We start from the raw sequence: 19,220 nt of genomic DNA, 5'->3' as shown, positions 1-19,220 counted from the left end.
TCGGAGGCCTGAGTCAGGACAACGTCACCGCAAAGGAAACGGCTGCTCCATAACTGTCTATGGGCATTTCTGCAGCAGTGGAGAAGCTGACGCTGACCCTCCGACCATTATTATACATGTCACTGCATTTGGATTGTGTGATTTTTGTGAATCACCATGATGTATTGTTCTAAAAGAGTTGAGACTTAAGTAAAAGAGGTTCAGCCAAATAAGATTTCCTGGTGAAGAAGTGAAGCAAGCTTGATGAAGTTGGTGACTACAGGCTTTTGAATGATTCTGGTAGAGAGGAAACAAAACAAAACAAAACAAAAAGGTAAAGGATCCTGTTTTTAGCAGATGTTTATCTGCAAAGAAATATCCTTTTTTTATTTTGGACTTAGAAAAACCTTTTCCCATTAAAACAAGTCTTTACTGTTGACAGCAGTGTATAAAGCTGTGTATTAATCATAGACTGTATAAAACATGGATGTAGTCTCCGCAACATCACCCTTCTGTTCCTGAAACCGTGAAACGAAACCAATCTGCGGACGCAGGCACCTTCATTATGACCATAGACTGTATAAAAAGTGGACAGCGTGGCTCCGCCATTCACCATTGTACGGTTTTGAAGCCAAAATACCCCCGTCACAGGTGGAGCCATTGGCAGGAGTCGTGCAGCCAGAGTCTGCGCATTAGAGACTGTGAGGGATTCTGGGAGAATCTGAGTGGAGCCGGGAGACAAAACTAATATATATATTATTTTCTTTCGATAGTCTGATCACTTCTTGACCTTACCTCTGGACATATTTTAAGACCCCCCCAAAAGAATTACTCAAGAACAGAAGCTGTCAATCATCATTAAACGTGATGTAAAACCTCATTTTTAACCTCTTATAACTAATGAAAACAAAACTTTTTAGACAAAAGAGGACCCGAATACAAAGCAGCCAAATGATATCTTCAAATCACCACAACAATCAGACGTGAGAAACATTTCTACGAGGTGTATTAATTTTTAAAGTTTGACCACAGCCCATCTGGAATGACTGGGGAGCTGGAGTTTTTAACCTATACTGCAGTCAGCCACCAGGGGGAGCAGATGACCTCACTTCGAGCCAAGCAACATGACTTCCATTTTTTGACAGTCTTTGGTTATGATACCGGCTGTGAGTTTTTCTGCAGCCACAAGGTGCCCACTGGTCACCTGACCTGAGCTGTGCCTCTGATTGGAAAATCAAACGATCCTTATAACTTCTAAACCGCAGAGTTAGAAAGAAATTAATTCACTGTACAGTGTGTGCTGACAGTTAAATCAGGGTTTTAGACCCAAGCCGTTTTTTGAACCAGGCTGTAAATATGCTTTTTGATGACGCAAAAGTGATCAGCTAAAGTTTCCACTCTTATCTGAAAGGCCAGCATTAAAGTTTTTCAGGTCAAAATACACCTAACTTGACTTTTCAAGCAATTCAAATCCTAAATTAATCTCTCATGTTGGATTTATTTACTGGTTTGAAAATGTTGACATAAGTGATGAAGGTTACCAGCAAGAACTGAAATGTAACTCGTCAAAAACACACAGCAGATATTATTAAACCTGACAGTGAAAACCATGGAAATAAGCCCAGATGACTGCAGTGATGACCCTGTTATTTTCCAACCACTGAGTGTGATGACTTCATAACATTTGCTCCCATGGTGCTGCATTCCTACCTGCTGCCCTCTGACCTGGACGGCTGGTATGTGTCTGTGGAGCAGAGGAGATTCATATATTCAAGCTGTAAAGTGTCAACACTGTCAAGATAACTTCTTGGTAACAGAGTGAAAGGTTTGTCAAAGAAGTCTAGGAAAAAGGTTTATCCTTCTCCATTTCTTTTACCCTTATCTACCCTCTATATAACTTAAATTTTTTCAATGTCTTCCTCCTTCTCAACCTGTGAGTATTTCTTTTCAATAGGCTAAATAATGAATATTATCACATTTGGATGTTTGATTTAATTTGCATATGTATAACTTGTGTTTAAAACACATTTGTTCCTTGAAATTTATATTTCAGCAAATATAAAACAAGAAAAGCATTTAAAGAGGCTGACAAATGAAAATGTTTCTTGTCACTTTAATTAGGTCCCAAAAACAAACAGCAAAATTTCTTTGCATTTTAAATCATTTGCTTTTTTAAAAAAAAGGCAATATACACATTATATGCTGTACGCAGCCTTTTTTTTTTTTTTTTTTTTTTTTTGTGAAGTTTGTTGAATTGTTTTCCTTCTAAAACTTTGAGTGAAGTGGACAAAAGTGATGATCAACCAAGCCGAAACACAACACTGTATGGGGGAAAGACTTGAGTAATCAGCTTGTCTATACCTCCATAACCTTTACCTAACAAGGTCAGTTTTATAAAAATTTATATTTTTTCATTTTTATTTTTATTTTTATTTATTTATTTATTTATTTATTTATTTATTTATTTATTTATTTATTTATTTATTTTTACCAGGGAGCCCTAGCCCAACTTTTTGCAGGTTTCTAGTTCCAATTCCCCCAACACTAATCTTTATTTTGTTTGTCACCTTCCCAATTCCCACAACACCATGTAATTAGAAATGTAAACATAAATGAAAATGGAATTGTTTTAGGACTATCAGAGAGTTATGGGCCGGTTGTTCAAAGAATTTAACCTGGATCAAAATCATTGGGATTTGGAAATCCTGGATCAGGTAATCTGTCATAGTTAACGCCAAACAAACAAACAAAAAACCCCTGGATTCCATCACCCTGATCCAGAAACACAGTTTTCAAAATTACCAAATTGAGATTACCAGTGCTCTAAATGGGACTATGTATCACATGGCAGGCTACCATGTATGTAAAGAACAACTGGCAGAGGGGCCAAGACTCACTTAAAGTGCTGCTTTTTCAAAATCTGATCCAATCTAATGACAAAATCGAATCAGAGTACCCTTGAACAACTTTCCTTTCATGATAAGGGTGAATTAGAAAAGTAGTTTTTTTTTTCTCGTACCACTATGGATGTCAATTCAATATTTTATGGTTTAATGACAAAGGGTTAATGCATGGTACAGATTTGGTAATACTCCAGCTACAAATTGAGTTAATTTATCAGAAAATAAGGCATAGGGGCATGTAACAGTTGGTGTCTATGGTCTAAAGAAGGTGTTTAGTATCACGTCAGAGTGGATCAATAAATTTCCATATATGCTCAAGATGTGGGAAAGATTCTTGCATGAGCTGGGAAACATTTCTCAAAACATGTACATGGGATTTTGGCACAGCGGTAGGTAGCTTTACAGATTGACCTGAGCTAGCCTCTGTGCCTCCAGATGTGAAAGCCTGTGTTTATGTGTTTGTATTCTCACTGATGTATGTTTTCTATGAGTTGCCAGGAGTGCTAATTGGCTACACATCCTCAGATTTGGAGGACCTGGAGCAGATGTTGTTTACCTGATCTAAAGCTGGCTTCCTGCTTCTTCACCCTCTTTCTAGCTCCCCATGCCAGACCAGTGTCTGAAACCTTATTTCTTCAGGTAGACTTTCTGTGTGTGTAGTAGCAGTAGCATCGTGACAAGATGTCATCTACAGCTGTTCTATTGCACACACTGTATTGATATTTCCACTAAATAGTCCAAGATGCTTTTGTGCTATACTGTGTAATATTCATGTATCTTCTTCATCACAGTGTGACTAGAACTCTCAGTCTCATTTACCTCCTCAATGGCAATAAAATTATCACAATTGTGGTGCTTTTGCCCATCTATGCAGTCTATGATATTCGACTCTTTCATTACTTACTCCTCCTCCATAATAAGGTTATACCAACTGGAATTAGGTGTTTACAGGACTCCTGTGCAATAATGTCATTACTCCAAGTACAGTTTTTTTCCATTGGCTTGGCTCATTTGTTGAAACAGAAATTGCATTCCCAAAACCCCAAACTGCTCACTCATGCTTCAAAGCTAAATTTCTTTCCCGTACAAAAAATCAGTGCCACCAAAAATGCAAAGATTCTTCTCAGTTGCTTTGGCTCATTTCTTGAAACATACCGGACCTTCTCAACCCTCTTGGTGCTTTTGGTAAAAATAACCTCGATTGATTGGCATAACACCATGGATCATCTGCAAAAAGGTCATATCTCTCCCAAAACAGTTCAGTTGCGTGTCAAAACCAAATTTCTGTATCAATTAAATAGTCAGTGCCTCAATACTGCATCGTCCTTTTGGCTCTGTGAAAGCACTGCAAGTCAAAATGTATAGATGTTTTGTCACTATGGCAGAGGACCACTGAAATATCCCTCATGTCCACCTCTCAGTCTGAGCCAAGTCCTTCATTGACAAAGGTTACTCCATTGTTTTTTTTTTTTTTGTTTGTTTGTTTTTAATGTCCAGCTAACATAATACAAAAATATATTAAGCTAGATAAAAATAAATAAATAGATAAATTGATTAATTAATTTAAAAAACAACAACAAAAAACAAACAAAAAAAAAAAAAACGATTTTATGGTAAGGGTAGCCTCCAAGGTCTGACATCACACATTGCACTCATACTGCTAAGGAGGTAAACTTTATTATTCACACACATAATGTAACTCCCCTACATCAGAGTAAAGGAAAGTGAATAAAACCCAGAATACTGTCATCAAAAAACACCCAAACAACAACAACAACAACAACAACAACAATAACAACAACAAAAAAAAGAAAAAAAAAAGAAACAAACAAACAAACAAGGACAATCATATGTAGCCTCAAGTGACTCATACCTCATACAGTGAAATGATGCTGATATGTTTTGGAGAGACTGACCATCAGACTGAGAGTCATCAATCAGTTTTGAGCAACAAGATGTATTCTCTTGAAAATTGTGCTAAATCTAGGCTAACTGTGCTAACTGTTGGCTACCTTCACTTTTTTATTTGCAAAACTAAACCAAAGCATTTGCAATTTGATGAAATTAATGAGAAACTTATTTATGTTGTGAACAACTGCCAAGTAAGAAGGTCACCGGTTCAATTCCCACCTTGGCTGGTGGGCCTTTCAGTGTGGAGTTTGCATGTTCTTCAGGTACTCTGGCTTCCTCCCACAGTCCAAAAACTCGCTCATCAGGTTAATTGAACACTCTAAATTGTCTGTAGGTGTGAGTGTGTGAGTGAATGGTTGTCTGTCTCTGCGTCAGCCCTGTGATTGCGCCTCTTGCCCAATGACAGCTGAGATAGGCACCAGCCACCTGCAACCCTGAGTAGGATAAGCGGTTCAGAAAATAAATGAATGAACAATTGCCAAGTAACTTGTAGGTTTGTCCATGTTACTTTGAGAATGTAATTTCTATTTCAAGGAATGAGCCAAACCAATGGAGAAAACTGTAATACAGGAATATGGTGCACATGTTAACACAGTCATAGGCGTTTTAGAAGTTAATTTGTATTTTCTTACAAATCTTCACTGAGTTAGAGCAAAGTCCTGTTCATGTATATTGTTTCAAAGTGCTAAAGGAAACTGTGGATGAGTAAGGAGACAATGGCAGCTTATCATTATGTCCTGCTTTACAGTAGTCCTACCATCTGTCTTCTATCTTCACTGAGTATTCACCATTCACCTCCCCTCAGCCTGCCATCCCTCTGTGGGAGACAAGGGTGTTGATAGTCAAGAAATGGTGGTGCTATTGATTTTATTTTGGTGAACTCATCACTCCAACCTCAGCCTCCTGCCTCAGGTGATGAAGCTGCAGCCAGACCGTATCCCATAACTGAGTAATGCAAGGATGCATTTAAGGTAGAGACACACTCCACAGTCATGAATAGTCTTACTATAGTGGTGTGTGTATTGTAAAATAAAGGTATCTAAATCCATTTGAGGTTAATCTCTGTTTTCTGTTCATTTGGAGTAATTTCCAGCTGCATTGTCCTGGAGTTTCACCGATTCACAGGTAGAGGAAAACCTTTGAAAAGCAGCATACTTTATGTGTATGAGTGGTGAATTGTGAAAAGCAGTTGGTCTCGTCTGTGGTCCTTTTGCAGGTTTCTGAGATTGATCAGTTGTGACTGCAAATGACGCCACCTCTCCCCCTTTCTATATATGTTAGGTCTTCCCCATATCTTCTTACTTCACTCCAGCCGGGGTCTCCGTCGCTGCCTGCCCAGACAGACAGAACCAATGCAGGTACCCCTTTTTACAATTTGGGTCAGGGCCTCCTAAAACTAATACCTGTAAGCCCCATAATATGGTAATTTGCAGCGGCTGGGGTAAGGAACGTGAATTTATCAATAATGGGGCTATCCAAGCGCATACGCAGCTTAAATTTGTTTTTTGGGAAGGAGACGAGGGGCTCGCTGAGGGGGTAAGGTGAAACAGAGGTTATTCAATAAGGACCTTGTTGTTATTCCAATAGGGAACCTGGGGAACTTATAGGCTGTCTGTGAGCAGGCAGTGACAGCCTTGTAGACTGACACTCCGTGTCTGTCCCATGGGGGAAATGAGTAGATGACAGGCATGTGCATACATGGACGTGTACATGAACACTCAGGTTCACTCAGTCCAGCTCATGGGGGTCTGTGATTTCTCTCACATGAAAGTATCCTGTATAAGGCACTGTAGCTCTATGATAGATTCTCTGCAACAACTCGTCATTCACAGTATCTTTCCAGCTCATTTTTTTTTTAAAGGAACAGAATTTTTTTAACTGTTTTTCCTCTTTTTTCAGAAAGTCTCAAGAAGTTGTTGTTTTTTTCTGCGGCAAGAGGACACTGAAAGTCTAAACTAGGCCCTTGAGGAAAACAAAACTCACCAAGCATATTCTTCAAGTGAAGAGAAATCTTTGACATGAAAACTGGGTAATAAAAAATGCAGATGAGCTGCAGATTATGCACCAGAGACTCTAAATTAATCTAAAATCAGACTCTTAGCCAGACAGTGGTAGTGCTCTTTGTTATTTTGAGCTGGTGTATATAAAGCAGCTCAGATGTCCTGGTTATTAAATTTGCTTTCAAACTCAAACGATTGAATATTACAGACATCTAAAAACTCTACATTGTCTGAGTTGATGTATGGTCTGTAACAGTGCCCAGTTATGACCCATAATATGATCAGTTATTGGCGCACAAGTTAATGCTCAATGTTTAATGTGTTTAAAAAATCATAACACGCATAAAAACAGACCTGTGTAACTTATTCTATGAGTACAATCATAGACAGATTACTGCCATCAAGAGCTTTGATGCTATTACTGCAGCCGGCCTGCTTTTGCTCTACTCACACTCATTGCATACACCAAAGACTGTTGGTACATAATTCATCAATACAAAGTGGACTGCAAACTGACCCCACATCACTTCCCATCCTGAAAACCAAGACGACCTGATACAGCTAAACTGACCTTTGTATCTCATTATTACCTATGGACTCATATTCTACACAAACCAAAGATCGTATCAGATCCACTGTTTCACGATATATTGATCAGGGTGTGAACATCTCATAGTAATACATCATATAACTTAGTTATAACTATTGTGTGTACTATACTCAAATTTACAAAAATTCAAATTTCCTCTCAATTAAACATCTGTAAGAATGCAAAAACACAGAAAAACAATTTATTTTTATAATTGTCAATTAATTCAGGCAGTATGGGGTGAGTGTTAAAGCTGATTTACAGAAATGTTTATGTCAGTAAACAGAGCCCATGTACTTTATCAGTTGGCATAAATAAATCGTAACTCAAAAACAATGAAGAGTCTTGGAGTCAGAAAACTTTCGACCAGTAATGTGGTTTTACGTGTCTTTGCCAGACAAAAGACAAATTAAACACAAAATATTTGGCTGACAGCTTGAGAGACTTTGACTTGTCTTGATTTCTGTAAAATCTATGGACAAACTTTTATTTAACAGATGCACATTTTGAACATGTTTAGAGTTTTTTTTTTTTCCTTATAAATTATTTATTTAAATTCTCACATGGACATTTTTTCTCTGATTTCTGATTTGGGGGATTTGTTTTCCCTCGCTGGGCATATGTTTGGATTGAGCTATGGGATGCTTTTCATCTTTTTTTTTATGGTGGCATTGTAAACTTAGGTCCTGTTTACAGGACATTTCATCTGAAAACGCTAAAACGCAGTGAAAAAAAAAAATCTGCGTTTACACAGAAACGCAGAGGGACTGAAAACGCTGCAGTAAGCAAGCCAGGCCTGTAGGTGGTGCTATAACTGTCTTGTCCAGAAGCCGCTTTCGGGAGATCTCCACCAAAGTAGAGTTGAGCAGATCATCTGGTGTATTGGGGAATACTACGTGCAAAAGTGGAGCAACAGATGCACATTTTGTATGAAGACAGTCAGCAGATTCAGCAGATTCAGCAGCACAAGCACATCACGGTAGTTTGTGATGATCGTAACAACGGTACTGTTCTACTGTTGTATGTACTCGTGCGAAACTCAGTATGATGTCAGCATTTTCACTGAAAATGCCGGCTTACTGTTTACAAGGCAACAGTGTTGGCAGAGTTTCAGAAAAATCCCACTCTGGAGGCCGTTTTCAGAAGTTTGCGTTTTAGGTCGGATTAAACTTTGTTTCCGTGTAAATGCGAAACAGCTGAAGATTCCGTCTGAGCAGAGAATACTCGAGATGGACAAAGGATGCAGAAAAGGTAACAGCTATGAGGGAAGAAAGCTGGAGCAGAATGGCAGAGATTTTTGGAGAAGATATACAAGCTGTGACTTCCCTCTCTCATTATACCTGAGATCTCTGGTAGATAAGATGTTTGAGCTAACAGGACTAACCAGGAGTCAGATTGAGTTTTGAGTAATACAGTTTGGCATCTTACAGAGAAATGGATGCATCAAGATATCCCCGACAACACTGTCACCATTGACAGCTTCAAAAGGTCCAGTCTGACCAGAAAACTGACAACAACAACTCACTGACTTTATTTTAGGTGAATGATATGAACAAGTATAAAAAGAGCATCCTGGAGAACACAGGGTGTGTCAAAAGTAAAGGTCTTTCCTTCATCTGTCAGGTCTCTGGTGGCACAGTGTTAAAAACAGACATGACTGTTTGGAGGAAATCAAAAGAAAATGAAAAGGAAAAACTTTTTTTAATTGTTTGTTGTGAAGTTAATTACTATTTCTTACACATTTCCCATGAAAGCAGTTCATGTTGTCTCGCAATGTGGAAATTATTGGTATTGTCGTTGACTTGTGTGGTCCGGTCAGAAGAGCAACCATTGGGACACTCATGCAAATCTCAACATTGTCACCCACCCTCCATTGTTGGTGCTTTTCTAACTCTGTTTTCAATGCTGAAATCTGTGCATGATTGTTCCTGCCAAGTTGGCAGGTCTACAGAGACGTATCATGCACAGCACTCATCATGAACGAGCCTTTAATTGGTATCAGTGTGAAAAAACGTGGGAAATTACGAACCAGGAGTTGAGAAGGAGAATGGGTTAAAAAGCTGAAGACTCCTGCAGAAATCAAAGTGCAGGCAAACATGATAACGCTAAATGTTGCAAGTATAAAGGAAGCTGTACATCTTTTATGTTATTGTCTTGTTTGCTTTGGTTCAGGCATCAGTCTCTATTTTACTCTGTTTACATCCAGCTGAAATCTTTCCACAGGGTCTTAAAAAATGGGACAAAAATAAGATTTTTGGTTTGTGTTTTTAAATAGACTTGACACACACACACACGCACAGTCACACACACACTGAGGTAAGGTTAACTGAAGGAATTTATTAAGTCTCCTACCCATGGTCTTTGCATCATACCTGGGTCCTGAGCCAGCGACGTGCTGTATAATGAGCTGCAGAGATGAAAGCAGCTCTCCAGGCAGCAGGAGGCAGACTCCTTTACGCTGTGAAGTGTTTTTGGCCAGTTATCTCCTCTCCAATCTCTCCTGACAAAACAGGAGCAGACCCAGCAGATGGTTGTGATAAGATAAAAACCACCTCCACTGGGAGTGAATGCAAAAGCACATGTTGAAGGATCTTTGGAGCTGTTTACTGGGACAAACTTTTCCAGAGTTTGTGCTGTGATCCATAGTGTGCCAGATTCGTTTTAGGAATGAAGTTGTTTATTTTTAACTCTTCAAGTCAGTTCTTACATTTCATTTGAGTAACTGCTTCTTTACATTGTTCTTTTCTCCATCCAAACACTGACATATGCCCACCAAGTCTGGTTGTGACTGTGGTTGTGTAGCTAATTAGAGCCAATATGGCCACACTGTTCATCACCAGCACCCAGCCCTCGCACAGTTTGTTAACACTGGATCCCTGAGATTACCTAGACTTAATGGACTCATTAATTACACACTCTTTGCTGTGTTTTTAATTAGTCATCTGTTCATCCAGCGGATTGGTGGTTGGGTTTTTTTTATTCCAGGAACCCAGTGCTGTGTAGCGTTACTCATAACATCTGCCCAGTGGTAAGCTTGAGAGGAAGAATAAATGATGTGCTGGAGTCTGGAGCAACTTGAGCTGTGAAAAAGAGCAGGGGGAGGGGTGGTGGTTGCAGGGAGGTTCTGCTTTGTTTCCACGTATGAGCTTTGGAGACAGTTATCAGAATATCACTTTAGAAAACAGTTTTCTAAATAACACCTTTTCTTGTGAGAAGATATGGAAATATGTAGAGAGCATATGCATTGGTTTAGGTTTCTAGGATTTCAAGGTCCAAAGCAGACACAGCTCAGTCTAAAGTCACTGCTTGCAGCCCAACAAGTGATTTGTGAGGTTGTTCACATCAGGCGAGTCTCGCCTCGGCTCAAGTGGAAATGTTTTTCTAATTTGTATATTTTCTAAAGCAGAAACCTAAGTGCCCGTGTGTGCTAATTAGTGGTTGTAAAGTACTTCATGATGTGGCGCAGCACATCAACACTGCATTGCAACAAAGCATTGTGGGTCTGTGCGACCAATAGTTTCTGCTACTGCTTGTTCCCACTCAGGTTCCTGCTTATTTCATCGCTGCTTTGTAATGGGAGTCAGATGCAAAGTGTTTACAGCAGACCTGGATCTGTTACATGCTATCTAATTAGCTGCAAATGACTGACCAACAGACCCACGTTTTTTTACCGGAGAAACCTCGGATCAATAGTAGCCAGCTTTGAAAGTACTGTGACCAAAAAAAAAAAAAAAAATCCTCAACACAGAACGGAACCCCAACCATAACAGATACCACAAAACTTCCCCCCAACAGTAACAAACAAAACCTCAACAATCAATACAGCCTAATTGGTTTCATTTCAATTGACCTTTAAGCGCTATTGCTGACCTGTTCCAACAATGTCTTCATGTGTGTGATGTAGAGTCAGAGTGTACACCTTACACTGATCTAAGCTCAATGGTTGATCTTCCATTTAGCAAATCACTTCGTCACTCACTCTAGCCCGCCCTTGCTGCTGGAAGTAGCCATCAGAAGATGGGTACACTGTGCTCATAAAGGGATGGACATGGTCAGCAACAATACTCAGGTAGGCTGTGGACTTTAAACCATGCTCAGTTGGTACTAAGGGGCCCAAAGTGAGCCAAGAAAATATCCCCCACACCATTACACCAGCAGCAGCAGCCTGAAACATTGATACAAGGAAGGATGGATCCATGCTTTCATGTTGTTGATGCCAAATTCTGACCCTACCATCTGAATGTGGAGCAGAAATCCAGACTCATCAGACCAGGCAACGTTTTTCCAGTCTTCTATTGTCCAGTTTTGGTGTTGCTGTGTGAATTGTAGCCTCAGTTTCCTGTTCTTAGCTGACAGGAGGGTCACCCGTTGTGGTCTTCTGCTGCTGTAGCCCATCTGCCTCAAGGTTGGACGTGTTGTGTGTTCAGAGATGCTCTTCTGCAGACCTCGGTTGTAACCAGTGGTTATTTGAGTTACTGTTGCCTTTCTATCAGCTCCAACCAGTCTGTCCATTCTCCTCTGACCTCTGGCATCAACAAGGCATTTTGTCCCACAGAACTGCTGCTCACTGGATATTTTCTCTTTCTGGGACCATTCTCTGTAAACCCCAGAGATGGTTGTGGGTTAAAATCCCAGTAGATCAGGAGTTTCTGAAATACTCAGACCAACAACCATGCCACGTTCAAAGTCCCTTAAATCCCCTTTCTTCTAATGCTTGGTTTGAACTGCAGCAGATCGTCTTGACCATGTCTACATGCCTATACGCATTGAGCTGCTGCCGTGTGAGTGGGTGTTTAGAAATTTGTGGTAACGAACAGTTGAACAGGTGTCCCTAATAAAGTGGCTGGTGAGTGTATGTAGAGACACCTTTCTTGGCATGGAGAGAGTTTGAAATAAACTCCAGGTAAGCACGTCAGTAACTTTTTTTGACTGGTTGGCTCATGCATTTAATAAATCTGCCAAGCTATAAAATAATTCTGTGCATATAAATCTTGAAAAAGTTAAACACTGGGTAAATCCATCAGTAAACACATTTAGACATTAAAGCTTAGCAATTAGCAGCCAGATATTTAAAGTGTCTGTTTTTAAAATCAAGCTATTCAGTGTTTTTCTTCCTGGTGTTTTCTGACCATTGTAGCTATTACACAATTGTTTTTGTTGCCAGCCACTGATGCACTGCCATGAACTTCGGTGCCATGGAGTGTTTCCTGTGCAACACCACAGTACCCACACAAACCCATTTTTCTTTCCAGCTTGTGGAAACCAGTCACTGGGCCACTTCACAGTGGTGGAAAGCTATAGTTTCCCTTCACAACCAGACATATACCGATCTATATTGGAGGCTCTTGGATGGCTCACAGATGTACGCTCTTGTAGTACACGTTGTTCTCCAGTAAGACTCTATACAAGCCTGCCTGCCTGATTACAACCTCAGTGTTTGTATTATAGCATGTGTCTCCAGAGAGATGTTTCAGTGGTTTCACAGTGGTAACGGATTAAAAAGCAGCACTGTAGCTTCTGCTAAGCCATTTGTGAAACACACAGAACACAAATATCCACACTGGCACCATGGGATGACTGGTTGTTGGAAGATCACTTCTATTAGACCTGAAGGCAAGAAAAACAGACCAGTAGGCCCAGTGATGAAGCCACACACAATCAAACACATCTTTTCCCATGTGTAGAAAGAAAACAACACACTGTTGTTACACTATGGAAGGTTATTATCCTCTGTTTCCTGGCTGTTAGCTTCTTCAGGACAGTTTTCCTTTGGTTTTCCTCTGCCTACATCCCTGCAGTCCTCTGTGACCGCTTTAACCGCCTTCAGAGATGTGCTTTAAATCTGCTGCTGGATTGAAATGGGTGGTTGGAAAAGAAAGGCAGCCGAAGTGAGCAAGTCATGCAAAAAGCTCAGGGAGCATCCATAAATCTGTTTCACACTGCCACTTTGAGAGGGCGGTGGTACAGAGCAGAGTCTGGTCTGTAAACATGGTCTGTTGAAAGAAAGACCATCACACCCACACACTCACACACACTCACACACTCACAGACACACCTGCTCCCTGTTGTGACTTGGATCTGCTGCACTTCATGTGGCCTGTAGTGGTCTGCTAAGGAATGCTGAACAGAACCACAAATGGACCAGACACACAGCTAGGTGACATAAAACTCAATTGGCTGGTTCCTGTTCTCCCATTTCCTCTGTCTACCTTTTTTTTTTAAATCCTCCCAGGGTTTTTCTTTTTTCTGTCTTCACTCCAGTGTCAATATCCGCTTTCTACGTCCATCTTGGCATTTTATATTCTATATACATCTTTTGTTGTTGTTGCTAAGTGCCGCTTGAGTGGCTGCCTGTTGAGGCAGCTTGTTCTCCATTCCTCTTTTCTGTTTCTCTTTTTTTTCTGTTGATACTTTTATGGCTCATTTGTTGGCCATTGACACCAAACTGGTTACATCTGCAGTGGTTATTTACTTTGTTTGTTCCTGTGTGATCTGGAGATAGCTGTTAGCAGTCTGTAGCATTTCAGTGCTAACAGGTGCTACGCCCAATGTTACCCACAGGCAGGGGAGAAGGAGGCGAACAGGACATGCTGGTACTGCAGTCCGAGCTAAGATGAGACAAAATCAACCTGTCCTCAGAACCATGGTCATTGGGAATGTAAGATCTATCTCCAGTGGTCCGGCTTGCAGTGCTAACCCAGCATTGGAGGGATTACAGGCAGAGTAGCATCATGCAATTCACACACATGGCTAATAGAGCTAATATTGGAAGAGACTACCGTACGCGGACAGCATCCAGGAGAGCTAGACTGAACAAACTGGTGAAGAAGTCCGGTTTTGTCCTAGATCATGACAGACAGGAGAACTATGTCAAAGCTGTTGTCTGATGGACAATTTTGTTTTATACACTTTCTTGTTTGCTGTTGTGACTCCTAAATTTTCCTTTGAGGATTAATGTCTTATTTGAAAACATTTTTTTCTGCATGCTTGATCACTTTTCAACTTTTCAACTACCTGGTCCAATTTCCATTCACTTTGGTTTTTTTTTTCTAGTTTTCCCTTTTTATTTTGCCTGAAAATAATTTTGCATGTAATTTCTGTTGCTTTTTCTTGTCACCCTTGCCCTATAAATTGTTTTAAAACTAAAACCTGTTTCTCCCTTAGTTAATGTGCTATCTAGCAATAGAATAGAATAGAAAAGAATAGAATTGAATTGTATAGAATTAATTCTTGAAGGGAGATTCAAGGATTCAAGGAGATTCAGAGATTGAACCATGACTTTAAACCTGTCCCAAAACATCTATAGAGATGTTGAGTAGATTTCTCAAAATCCTGCAAGGACCACTTTAGACAGCAGAAAATGCATCTCTCTGACTCTGAAGATCTTGGCATCATTATTTTTGGACCACTGTGAGGTTGACATTCATAGAGTAAAGTTAGGTATTTAACAGTAACAATTCTGTCAAACATGTTAACTAAAGCCATTTATGCTTTTCCTTTGAAAAGTTTAGTTTTGTTCCAAGAGCCCATTGCTTGAAAAAATAAATAAATAAAAAAATAAAAAAAGAGGAAAAAAAAAAATGGCTGCAGCTCAGTAAATGCTCACCAGGACTTCTGCAGATCCAACTAATCACAACAAACATGACAGCCAGGAAAAACCCTAAAAATGAAAGCACGATTTATCACTCGGCACCACTGGGCAACAGGCCCAGCTCAACTGTAGTCATGGGCAAGGTAGGGTAAGGGTTGGGTACAGTGTAGCATAGACTGGGGGAAGGATGTGAATAATGTGGGAGTCGACTGAGACACAAGGTGAGGAGCCAAATGAGGTGGGGAGGAGTGAGCTTGGTGGGGACAGTGGGGTGAGCTGGTGTGAGTATGGGGCAATAAGCTCTGCAACCTTTAGGATGGGACAAGGAAGGAGGCAAGAAAGTTTCTAGTAGGTAAAAAGAAAAGATGGATAGGGAGAGGCAGTGTGTGGAGGGTGTGTGTTGTGCAGAGAAATCACTGTAAAATCTCTAGCTCCCTGTATGACTTTCACTGATGGAAGTTAGACTGTGGCACAAACCCAATTCTGCTTGAAAAGAGGTGTTTGTGTTGTTAAAGCAATGTTTCTACACTGAACGCTAATGTTAAACATGATGACTTTGGTGCTTGACAGAGAGTTGGTATAGACTGTAGAACAGGCCCTTGCTCCCTGGTACAACTCTCGGTCTCACTGAAGAGCATCATGTTTTGTGGTTGGGTTTGTTTGGCTTGCAGTTTACACGTTAAACAGAGCTGCCAGACAGTAATGTTTCTAAAATGCAGATGACTAACTAACATGGAGTAAATTAATTCTCAAGGGAATTCTGGTCAGGACCTGTGCCACATGCGTAGGACTTCTCTGAGAAAAGTAGCTTTGGAGTTGTGTCTGCTGTACAATTACTGGTCAAAAAAGGAAAATCAAGTCGCAATATAGGACCTCACACTGGTCTTGCATGAATTCAAATCAAACAGTGGGTATAGTATTTTATTTTTTCTTAATTGACCATTGATGTTGACAGCTTTGTCACAGCCCTCGTTGGTAGACACTCCACAGACAAGCTGGACCGCAGAAGCAAAACTCATTTCATGAAATTACCCAGCAAGTAGCCCATACAAACCTGGGACTAGATGTGGTTTTCTCTTTGCTGTTCACCAACGTCACTTCAGACTTGTTTTCTATGCTTGTACATGTGTGATTGAGCAGATTTTTCCAACCTTACCAGCCCTTCTGAATAGACTACCATAATAAGACTAAAATACATAAATGAAGCACTTTTGCCATCAATCTCCATACATACTTCAAGCCTCCAAACTAACACTGACACCTTGCATGTCTGTGGTGGCGCAGTTTGAGGAAAAGTTTGCAGTCCTCGTGATCGCATTTATTGAGGTTTGAATTCTTCAACAAGATCAATTAAGGAAAATAAGTAACAACTTCCACAGAATTGCCAACGTTTTCCTAGCATGCCTGTTAGCAAAACAACACTGTTTTTCAAGAGGATTAGCCAATTATGCAGATACTGAATGAAGGTCAGAAAGGAAAATTGTGGTTGGTGTTTTTTAGAATTGCAGTTCAGGGCTGTCAAGTGTGTTTTCCATAAAAGTCAACCATGACTACGATATTAACCACCACTGGAGACACCATTCAGAACCAAATCAGTTTTTAAAGTTTGTCGAAGTATCTATCAACTTTTTGTGGTTGGAGTGGAGGATTACATATTTTATTCATATTTTGAGATTTCTGATTTCTTTACAGTGTGTCAAATGATAGTAAGTGAAATTATATCAATTGATCAGTCAACCAATCAACTAATCTTTATTTATACAGTACCAGATCATAACAAAAGTTAATCCTATGCTATGGTAGATACACTTTGCTTATATAAAGGGTCTTCTGACCACTCAAAGTGCTTTTACATTACATGTCACAATTACCCATTAACATCAGTAGAGGCAGATGTCTTTCTAACACGAGTCTGGTTCTGTCCGAGGTATATGCCCGTTAAAGGGAAGTTTTTCCATGCCATTGTAACTTGCTAAATGCTACGAAGTCTTGTACTCGTATAAGACACCTTATCTTATCTTGATGTTAGGTTTCTGTTAATAAGATTTATTAACATTTATGGGTCTAGACCTGTTAATATTTCTTGAAAGTGGCCTGAGATAAGGTTTGTTATGATTTGATGCTATACAAATAAAGTCTGATTAAATGATTGACATCCTATTACATTCATACACTGATTACAGAGGCTGCTATGTGAAGAATCCATCAGTATGAACTAATCCTAGTACCAGTGGCTGATTCTGGGTTTAGGTGTCTTATCCAAGGACACTTTGATATGTATCATCTCCAAACCTTGCATGGTAGATGACCAACTTCTTCAAGCCTTCAACCCCTTTTGTGCTAAAATATACATTTTCAGCTGCTAAAATTTTAGAACTTCATTATGACAAGAAACAGACACATTTTGATTTATTAACATGCCACACTGGCCCTGATTGAGATTTACTTCACAAAGGTTGGCAGCTAGTCTAAGACATTTGGTATGGTATGGTATTTTTGACTGCTATCTTTGGTAGATGTGTTGTTGGTGCAGATTTTTTTTTTTTTTTTTTTTTTTTTATATAAATGTGAATAAAGTTCATTTTCTGAATCAGAATCACTGTTACTTTAATTCAGTTGTTGCAGCTGCCTTAAAAAAACATTTAAATATAAATATTAGAGTAATCATGGAAAGCACAAAAAAAAAAAAAAAAAAAAAAAAGAATAAAATCCCAGATACTCCATTGGGCTACGGCAGGCTGAATTATCAGGCTGCCATTATCGAGTTTGGAGAGGCCAACTGTCAAAATGTGTGACCAGCAGCTTATACCTAACTAGCCATGATGACTTTTGGAAAAAAAAACAGCAAGTCCCATCATCCTTTTGTTTAACATCTTTACCATCATTGTGACGGTATGTTCAGGAATCACCCAATGCAGCCACGTGTCTTTCAGGCACCCATACTGCTTACCGAAACTTTGTCTGCGTCCTGGCTCCTTCGTGGAAAAGGTCCTTATTCAGGTCTAAAGATGCTTTTTAATACCACAGGGAAACAACTGACTGACTAATACAACTCACACAAAGCCTGCTTCTGTACTCAGTGGCTATGTCACTATTACCTCACCAAACTGTCCTGGTTAGGGTGTCTCTCAAGGACACTGAGGAGCATAAAAAAGTAGGAAAATCGCTGGAAATTGTCAGTTTTTTAAAATGATCCTATAGTAATGAATACGAATCAAGCTGTTATCAAATCCTGTTAGTCCAAGTCAAGTCATCGTCAACTTAGCTTCTCCTAATGCCTTCAGTGAGTCTGGCTGTAGTGTCTTTGACCTCTTACTCCACAGGTTAGCACTTTTCTTACATCTGCTTCTACCACAGTTTGATCAGCATTGTTGAAACGTGAGAAGAAATGGTCTATTGCATTTTAGACAGAAGGGAAAATGAGGAATGTTTTAAGATTTTGACTCCAATATTTCCCCATAATCACAGAGGGAGTGCACTCACTGCTTCTGCTCACTTTCAAACTCTCTCTTTTGTATTTTACTGGGGAAAAGTCCTGCCATGGTGCTTGATTTAACTTGACCATAATTTTCTTTCAAAGCCTCATTAATACTCTTTGGACATGTATGGGCTCCTCTTTTGGCAAATCTGCTTAATTCAGCTGCATTCTTCAAACCATGTTCTCGAAAAAAAAAAAAAAAAAAAATCCTGCACATTTTACAAAGACCTGACTGAATCCACGGCTCAGCCCACACACTTTTTCCAGTGGTTTTTGGCCTTGGCAGACCTTTACCCACCAAAGCTACATGCCAACGTCCAGACTCCGTCTAATACGAGAAGGTGATGTGCATAATTTGTTATATATGTATTGCTTAAAATCTGAAATGTAAACACAGCAGAAACGACAAGCCTGCTGCCCTCAAAACCACAAGGAATAACAGCGCAGTTTAAGCGTTTTGGCTGCTCGCATCTGATTAGAACAAACTCTTTTTGGGTTTTTCTTGTGCTTTTTCATGTGAAAACGACCTGAGGCTTTCCATAAACACCTTTAAAAAATGCAGGGAAAATGAGGTTTTGGGTAAAGAAAATGAAGTTTGTATAATGAGAGTGTGTTGGGGGGGAATCAAAACCCAGAGCAGTCGAATAATCACTCCACATAACAACTTTTCCTCTTTGTTTAAGCTCATTATTGGATTTTCTTTATTATTTTCTTCATTTTTCTGTTGTGTTAAGTGGATCTAAAGTAGGATTTTACACTACATTGACAC

This window comes from Halichoeres trimaculatus, unplaced genomic scaffold (assembly GCF_033239565.1).
Source record: "Halichoeres trimaculatus isolate MK-OKI-2021-1 unplaced genomic scaffold, fHalTri1.1 fHalTri1_scaffold_23, whole genome shotgun sequence".
Classification (NCBI taxonomy): domain Eukaryota; kingdom Metazoa; phylum Chordata; class Actinopteri; order Labriformes; family Labridae; genus Halichoeres; species Halichoeres trimaculatus.
This window is presented reverse-complemented; position numbering follows the sequence as displayed.